The following is a 9,358-nucleotide window of genomic DNA, read 5'->3' on the forward strand; positions in this document are numbered from 1 at the left end:
GATGTCGCCGTCGATGACGTGCGTATTCGCCGTCCGTCACAAATGTTGCAAGTCTCTTCTGTATCTGTTTGGAACATTTGTAGCGAAGGAATATAATTTGCGTTAAGGAAAGCAGAATGCGCGCCTCTCTATAACTGTTAAACAGAACTGCGGTTTAGCAGGTGGATGCTGAAGTTAAAGTCAAAGTTAAAGTCAAAGTCAACTTCATGGTCAATTTCAAAATATGTGCCAGGCATACAGAGGAATCTAAATTGCGTTTATCTCCGACCCACGGTGCCCCTTATTTGTCAGCGGGTGCCAGAAATGATGGATAAATGAGTCAACCGGTTAATACAGTCCACCGGGAAGACTTGTAGGTTGATCTATCTACAATACATTTGGATGGACACCCCCATTTGGGATCACTATAGGATTACTCTCAGAAATCTGACTTTAGATGCATAATCTAAAGTCTGATAAAAGCCAAGCCTAAATCTTGCTGAACGGGGCGTTTCTCCGCCAACTTTAATACATCGAATCCTGTTGCTGGAGGCGGGTATCACTAAGCTCATAATTGGCTATTAAAAGCAAACACAAACTCGGCCAGCCCTAGTAAACAGTAAACAAATGTGTAGACAAACTTTGTAGACTTCAGAAATACTTGATAAACATCCCCTTTTGCAAGCTTCATCCACTCGCACAAATTATTTACAAATCTGTAAACAAGTAAGAGTAAACAAAGCCTAACTTTGGTTTGATTCAGGTCTCCCCCCAGATGTTCTTCGATATCAAAATCATTTAACTTTAAGTGTTTTTTAACATTCATAAGCAATACATTGATTTATGACGGTATTACGTGGTCAAATTATTAGGCGTATTATTCATGTCTTTGAAAAAATCTTGTTATTATGGAATCAGTAAACCAGTGTGAAGTGAATGTGAATGAAAATTAGAATTCACATGAATGCAGCAGACCCTTTGAGGAATAGAAATGTTACCTTTGGCCATGTTGGTTCCATAGGGCCCAGAACACCCCAGGTACCTGCAGGCCTCTGCCTTTTCCTTAGAGATAAGGGAAGCTGGCTGTGTGCAGTGCAGGACCCTTAGAAGCCTGGACTCCTGGCTTCTTCTGCCTTTATGTATTATCTCTGACCACTGGGACCTATAAATGCTATTATCAGCAAAGACACCAGAATTGTCTCCACCGCAGCAAAAATTGGATTCCATTTTGGGCTCCGCGGGACTACCAAACCTCAAAGCAAGCAATTGTTTTTTCCTGGAGAATATTCGTGCCTTTTTTACCTTTTTTTTTTTGTTTTGAATCTCTTTCTTGTTATTAACTTATTGAAGGCGGTTTTCTGAAACCCAGAGGAGCACTAATGTCTGTTTCCCCCCCATAATCCCAACCGCAGGTTCAGGGATGTGGCGGCCATGTGGAACGACCCTTCTTCAATGGCCACGTCTTGAAGTCTCCTCACATCATCTTCTGGTGTCCCAACACATCCCCCCCACCCACATCTTCTTCTGGTGCCCTCACGCATCCCTAACCTGAACCCTAACACTCCACCCTCTCAGCTCCACAACTACAGGAGACCCAAACCCCAAGACCACGTCTACATTGTTTTGCGTTAGAAGACTCTCTCTCTTTAGGTTAAACACATGCTATTGCATGTATTATTGGCTGATAGTTACCCTGCTAATGAAGCGTTGATGCGACAGACCTGTCCTCTGCTGATTGAAACTGACCTGAATGGGGGTTTACAGGGAGCTGGCAGCCCTGCCCCAGAATGAAACTAACCAGAGAGCACTTTTTAAAGGGGGCTATCCGTTCTTCCTTGTCCCCATCCAGATGTGTGGTTCTCTCCGGTGGAACCTTCCATAGCCTTGCGTTGGTTTTGTTACTTTTTCGGAGCACCTGAAGACAAGCCTCTGTTGCATTAGCCAGAAGTAAGCCAATGCAGATCCCTACACCCCTCCCCACCCCCCTGTCCTTCTCCATTACAAGCAGCCCCAGCCTGCCCTCCCCCTTTTGAGTTCTTATATCAAGTGTATTACATTACATTCAAGTCTTCTGTCGCATGCCCAATCCAAAGGATATCGTTGTGTTTATTTATTTTCCTTATGCTTGGTTACATTGCCTTGCCTTTTTAAAAAGTGTGTCCAAGTCTTAAAATAAACCCATAAGAGGTATTAAACAAATGTATGAGTGATGTGATGCCTCTATCAGAGTGGGGGAAGATTGTGTTGATATGACCTGAAACAGCGTATTTCCTCATCGTGAACCTTTCTAGGTCAGTGGTTATCACATCGGGCAGTCGGTCCCCTCTGAGATTCAAAACGTATTATCGCAAAGTAATGGGGGGGGGGGGGGAGAGAAGAAGCGCCAGCCTACATTTATGCAACATTGTCACATGAGTATGTAATGTCATTATTTCCAATTTTTTGACTCTCCTCCCCTGAGCCCCATCTGCACCCTGTTCCCGACTCCCCCTTCACCTATCTTGAGTGACACTGGAGGAGACGGGATGGGTCGCACTCAACACACACCTGGTACATCATGTCATCTATGAGCACCCTTTCACTGCACCCTGTTGAGTTCATCCTCCTCGGAACTTCCTGCTTGTGTTTTTAAAGTGAGAGTTGAACCTTGATCACTGAGCGAGTGTTCGTGGCCTTTTTTTATTTTTAAAAAGGACCCTTTACATTTTTTGCCTCTCTAGTACCGTCTGTCCTTGATATTTCACGCATGCTTTAGAACTTTTGTTTTGTTTAATTTAAAATGTGATTTTATTATTATCATCATGATTTTCATGTCCACTTTAGAATCCTTATTTTGTACTGCAGAGACTGGAGCAACGTTAGTTTGACATTATTCAAAACCCTTAAAGGATTAGATATTCAAAGATTTGCCCCAGAAGACCTTTATGGACTAATTTCACATAACCTATATTATAAATGTCAAAATTGTAATAGGCCACCTTTGCACTGATAACTCACCTCCTCTGTATATTATTCCATGCATTATATACGTTGATTATTATATTATTATTATATATTTTCAATATCAATGCTATGTTATTATGACATAGTGGTAAATAAAACAATTTAAACAGCAATGATCAACAAACGACCTGTATGACTGCAAATCAATGGCAGGAAGTAGCGGGAATCTTGTGACGTAAACTAGCTGACTGTTAGAATGTGTCTAGAATACAGTCGGCTCCATTAAAGCATCAATAACACAATGGGGGAAAAAGGCCAAAAGTTATTCAAACTGACTGACGGAGACTAATCATTGCCATCTCTTTGGAGCGGTAGGCGGCTCTGTAGCAACAGCCGTCATAGGGCCTGCTGTTGTCTCTCTAATCATACATCCAAGGGTTGTTACGTCAACTGTCACATCAATGCGGCTGTTGCTAGGCCGCGCCACAGAGGTCTACTGCCACACACACTATGGGGTCTGCCCCATGGTCCTGTGTGACTCACCTGCTGGGCTGTTACGGCCGCTTCACACATCATCTATCAACGCGTTCGGGGAGAGGAAAAAATAACATCAGGGTCAGGTTACTTAACCTAGTAAATGCAGGCCATCCAACAGGAATAACACTAAAACAGCCTGTCTTCCCCAGGTTTCATTTTGAATACCAGAGGTCAATGGTCAATAGAAAGGATTTTGAAACCAACCGCTTCAAGGTGGCACTATCCAGCCATAGCTTTGTTGAGTTGCAAATGAGCAGGCATGTGAGAATAGGGACCCTAGTCAAAAGACTTGCCGTATCACGTTCTTTCATCGCGCCATATGGCCTTGCTGACTTGAGTGTTATTTATGTTTGAACATGCTTATTTATGTTTTTGGTTGTGCAGTGCTAGACTTATTTCTTGGTATAGTTCCCCACCATTTATTTTTTCTGTGGAATCTTCATCAAGTTTATCACTCAAAATCCAATCCACAGTCTGAAGACATTGTACAGTGCACCTTTTCAATTTGACCTGAACATTATTGTTTTTTGTGTTGGCCTACTAATTTACTAGTTTATTTATTGATCCAAGAAGAGAAGGAACACAAACATATTTAATTGAATCACACACGGCTGCTTGAACGACCCAGACACAACTACATAACTGCATCCTCGCTCTACCTTGTTTTCTTCTCCTTAACCCGTCGTGCATATTGTCTCTCCAACCTAGCCCTCAAAAAGAGACTGTAACTGAAGGCACGGTGATGTGTGACTGCTGATGTATGTGTGTCCCTGTATGGTTACCAAAACCTACCTTTTGTCCACACACATGGGCTTTGCTGTTAGTTGTTATGTTTGGAGTCCAGAGGTTGGGGGGTGCTTATGCTCAGGGACTTGAGTAGGGTACAAGTAGCGAACAGGTCGAGGATGGAGGTTACTCGATCAAGTTGTAGACAGTACCTGTTTTAAAGATCTGTGTATTACCCTCAACCATTCAATATCAATCGTGTAATAATCGTTAGGTTCCGTTCATTTCTAAGGATAACTTTTGTATAAAAACGTTGATTAAAAATTGTATAAATCACTAGTGTATAGGCTATATTGCCTGTGAAACTTAAGCCATACTATAAAGGCATGTTGAATTCAAGTGATTGAAAGAATAAAAAAAGCTACTTTAATCATCGCAATAGGGATGTATAATATCAACACAACTAAATATAATTCATATTTTAGTGGTCTGTTTCTATTAACAATTTATTTTGCCCATTGTATTGAACTATGTACGTATAAGGTGTCAAAGTGGCAGCCACACTTGGTACCAACCTATAGGAAATATGTAGACATGATGTCGCTAGTATGCCTGGCTTGTATTCACTTCTGTCCGATCAATTCCGTTATTGTTGTTTTGTTTTGAAATCATGGCGTCACTTGTGCTCAAAATCATACAAATGCACAGTTCATAGGAATCCATAAAGACTGTGCTTGAGCATGACAAAGCAGCGAGTAGCTTTACCGATATACTAACACATTTGTGTTTGCCTTTATGTTCATTTGTTTGTTTTGTGCTTGAGCAGCAAAACAATGATGATTATTTTTGAGCTCATGTACAGTGAAGCAAGCGATTTGACCAAATGAGTCCAAATGGGTTGAATTTGATCATATGCTGCTTGCAGTTGTGTATTAGATTTGAAATTTGAAGTTGACTTTGAAATGTTTTGTAAACAGAAGAGAATAATAAAGTTCCGTTCCCTTCAATTTGGTGTCTTATTTTCTGAACAGCCAACCCTATCATACCTTAAATATACAATCCCCAACATGTCACTCTTCTACTCCTACCGTTATACAACCTTTAGAAGATATGTAATTTAACATTTGAGGAAATAATAATAGTACAAACATAAAATGCAAACTTACATACATACCATACATATGTTAATTTAACATTCTACAGTTTAAATCTTACACAGGATACCTTAAGAAGGCATATCTGTTGCTGCCAGTAGAGGGCACTTTACAGATTCCTCCATATAGTACAGTCAGTGATCCATCCATCTTCCCTTGTTTACTGCTGGGAAATTTCACCGCAGCAGTCCGTCCAACAGTCATTGATCCATTCTTCTACGCTTGTTTACTGCTGTGGAGTTTCACCGCAGTACTTTAAACTGTCATGATCTTCCCCCAGACGGCTCAGACAGACTTCAGACGGGGAACTCCTGAAACCAGCAGAAAGTTTACAGCTCAAATACCACTGGGCATTTAGTCTGTCACTATACCCTCCTGAGAATCTTGGGATAACCGGGATGATTGCTCAGAATATGTGTCAATGAAAAGCCACCCACACAACCCAGAAAGCCCAGCAAGGATAATTAGTGGGGATCTATCTTGTAAATTATGCTTACTTTATCGAGTGTTTCATTTCCGCTTTAACTTCTGTGTAACATACAATACTCAAGTTCAATAAATTAACATGGGAGCCAATGTGGAGTGTTTAATTGGTTTGAATAGAAAGAAGGTGGTTTCACTGAGATCCTTGCTTTCCTACAAAGATCTGCAAATGACCGCTCTCGTCTTAGATTCTCTCAGATATCCACGTGCCGTTGTCTTGCTAAGAAGATAATGACCCATTAAGTGTTTTGGACAGTATCTGTTATCCAATCTTCATTAAGCTGAAATATTGTCATTCACAGTGATTCTGCAATATGACAATGACATTGATGCACAATACATGGATAATTAATTAATAAACAAATACTTCAAAGGTCAAGTGAAGTCACTGATATGAACTTTCTGAAATGTTGGATTGATTTTTTCCGAGATTCATTGCAGCTAACTGAAAGTGGGAAGGTTGAAGATATTAATGTGAATAAAGGTCTTTTAACGCAATGGTGAGTGAGCCTATGGCCCAACAATGAAAGCTCATGCCTTTGCTGTAGTATAAATGTAACTGGGTGTCGGGGGCCAAACTGTTTGTATCCCTGGGAGAAAATGGCCACTTATCCCCAAGGTGGTCACCAAAGAAAACCAAACGGTAAAGATGGCATATCATACAGAATTATCTTTGCATACCTTGTCAAGGCAGCCACACTTTGCTTTAGTTTATTGGTAAGGGTGTTGACTCACAGCCAAATGGTACTCAGTCTTACCCAAATGCCCTCAGTGCACCTCTGGGCCCCCAAGAGAAAGTCGCTCCTATACCCTTAGCTTGTCCTTCATGACATCTAGCTCAAAAGAAAGGTGTATCTGCAAAATGACGATTTGGTAAATGTATGGTCTGCCTAAATGGGCAGCTCATGTTAAGTGGACACGTTTTTTTGTGTATGTGTTAATGTGCGTGTTTGCCTGTCTGTGTATGGCAGTCTGTGGTTTGCACACACAAGCTATTGTCAACAACCCTGTCCACAGGCATGTTTCCAAATTAGCCTCATCACTCTTGGGCCGTGACAAGAGGTCACCTTGTGCATGACATGACATCGGTTTTCACATAAAATGCGTTGCCACAACACAACAAAAACAATTGTCCCTATTAGACATGAGCCCTCTTTTGATAGCCTGCTCCCCAAGTCCCAACACTCATTAGGAGACAAATTTCTCTCGGCTTTTAAACCATGAGAAATAATCCTTGTTATTTTTTTGGGCCAAGCATGAAAGAGGAGAAAGAGATAAGCGGTAAAGGACACAAGAGGAAAAGGTCTGTCTTAGCGTACACAAAAATGACCTTAGGAGTTATGTGATTCAAATTGAAAAACATATGTACTATGTTGATCTGCTTAATTATTTGTGATCTTTCATTTCAAGTACATGAACTTGGTGAAGATGTTGTGCCTTGAGATGCTAATTGGCAATGTTTTTTTTTAATATTCCTAAGGGACCAAAAATAAACAGTTCTGGAAGAGATGAGTGGAAGCCTAACTGCTGTAGATCAAAACAAAGTTAAATGACCGAGATCAAGTTCTGTTATGTAGTGTCGAATGTAGGCCTACTTTTGGGGGAGCATACTCTGGTAGTGCTCGCCTCCCAGTCAAAAGATTCTGGGTTCGATCTCCAGTGTCTGCAGCCTACTTCTAGGCCTTCTTGAGCAGGATTTGTACAGTTACTGAATATAAACAACAATTTAATAGCACGCAATTTTTTCAGTAGTATTTTATTGTTAACATATATTTTGCTTTTCTCTACTCTTGTTTCTATTATGAATCTTCAACACAGTGTTGGACAGGGCCCCTCCGATCTTTCCTAGCTGCAAATTTAACTGACTGACCAGTATAGATTATGAGGATATAAGCACTCTCCCCAGATAACCTCCCGCTGCGTACTCAAACATGGCTCTGGCACTTTGCTCTGACATCAAAGGTCATCCTCGCCATTCCTTCAAGGGAGGGCAGCTTTCGACCCATTTATAATTAAATCACACATTGCCCCGAGCTTTTCTTATTAAGACCTAGCTGATGAAAGTAGCATAAATAAATAAAACAACACATTATGTTTTCGGGTAAGATTTGGTCAGAGGTTAGGATTTGTTTCAGGGTTATGAATGAATGAATGATTCATTTTATTGGTTGTAACCAAAGGGTAGGGGCAGAAGCTTAAGCTTATATCAAGCCCACCCTTCTCACATTTTAAAAAGTAACAAATAAATGTCATACATACAGTGTGTTTGCACATTCATACACTTACCTAAATACATACATACGTACATACATACATACATACATACATACATACATACATACATACATACATACATACATACATACATACATACATACATACATACATACATACATACATACAGTTAGGGTCGGGGTCAGGGTAAAGGCAAGATGACCAAAGCGAAGTCAGGGTACAAACCAGGTCAGTGTATTCTTCATGTGCTAACCACAGAAGAAGTGGCATTTTAACACTCAAATTACGACCAAATTCAGCAGTTTGTAGAAAATTCCAACATTCCAATATATTTTTGGTTTTGACCTCCTATTAAATATTTTGAAAATACAGCACAAATCCAGACTTTATTGACAAAAAAATAATACCTGTCCTGCCAAACAACTGAAAATAAAATTGGAATATCGTGCAATAGCAAGTTTCACGGCCAATATGCATTGGGTCAAAACTTGGAGGAAAAAAACAAACCACGGTAATTCCTAGTTTCATACTTCCATGGTCAGTCGTGCTGCCGTCCCGGTGACACATGGCATAGGCAAGAGTTGCCTCGCGACACATGCCAACCTACGGATGGATCAGCGACCATAATTACATAACAGAGCCAACTTCCACCACCGGCTGATGCTGTCGGCTTTCAGGCCATTAGCCCCTCCTGGCCGCTGATACAATCAGAGCGTGGCTAATGGTGATTCATTGTTCTAAAGACAAGGGAGGCTGCTCTTCGTTATCTCGCCGTATTAACAGGAACAGGTTGACTCTGGCTTCACGCGAAGGTGCTTGAGGACGAAAGTAGGGAGAGATCTAAGGTGCAGCCCGAGACATTGTGGCGGATGACGTTTGGGGGGGATGCCAGGACACGTTGGGAGGCGGGTCACTTGAAGGGGAGAGGACCCGAGAGGAGCAGATCCACATCTAGGGTCCTGGGACGGTTCCATCATCATGTTCCCCGGCTGCCAAACATCCTCTGTGTCCACCTCAGGTGACCTGCAGGGTGGGAGGAGGACACGCACCTGCATATAGAGTAGAGCGGCACACAAAGCCGCTTCTGAAGGCATTCACAACACGTAACACGCACACACAGCAAAATGCAAAGATACACACACACACACACACACACACACACAAACAGCCACATGCACACACAAACACAAACACACACAGCCACAAGCATAGACACACGCACACACACACACACACACAGACACACACACACACACACACAGCCACATGCACACACAAACACAAACACACACAGCCACAAG

Source organism: Pollachius pollachius (genome assembly GCF_949987615.1).
Source record: "Pollachius pollachius genome assembly, chromosome: 3".
NCBI classification, from domain to species: domain Eukaryota; kingdom Metazoa; phylum Chordata; class Actinopteri; order Gadiformes; family Gadidae; genus Pollachius; species Pollachius pollachius.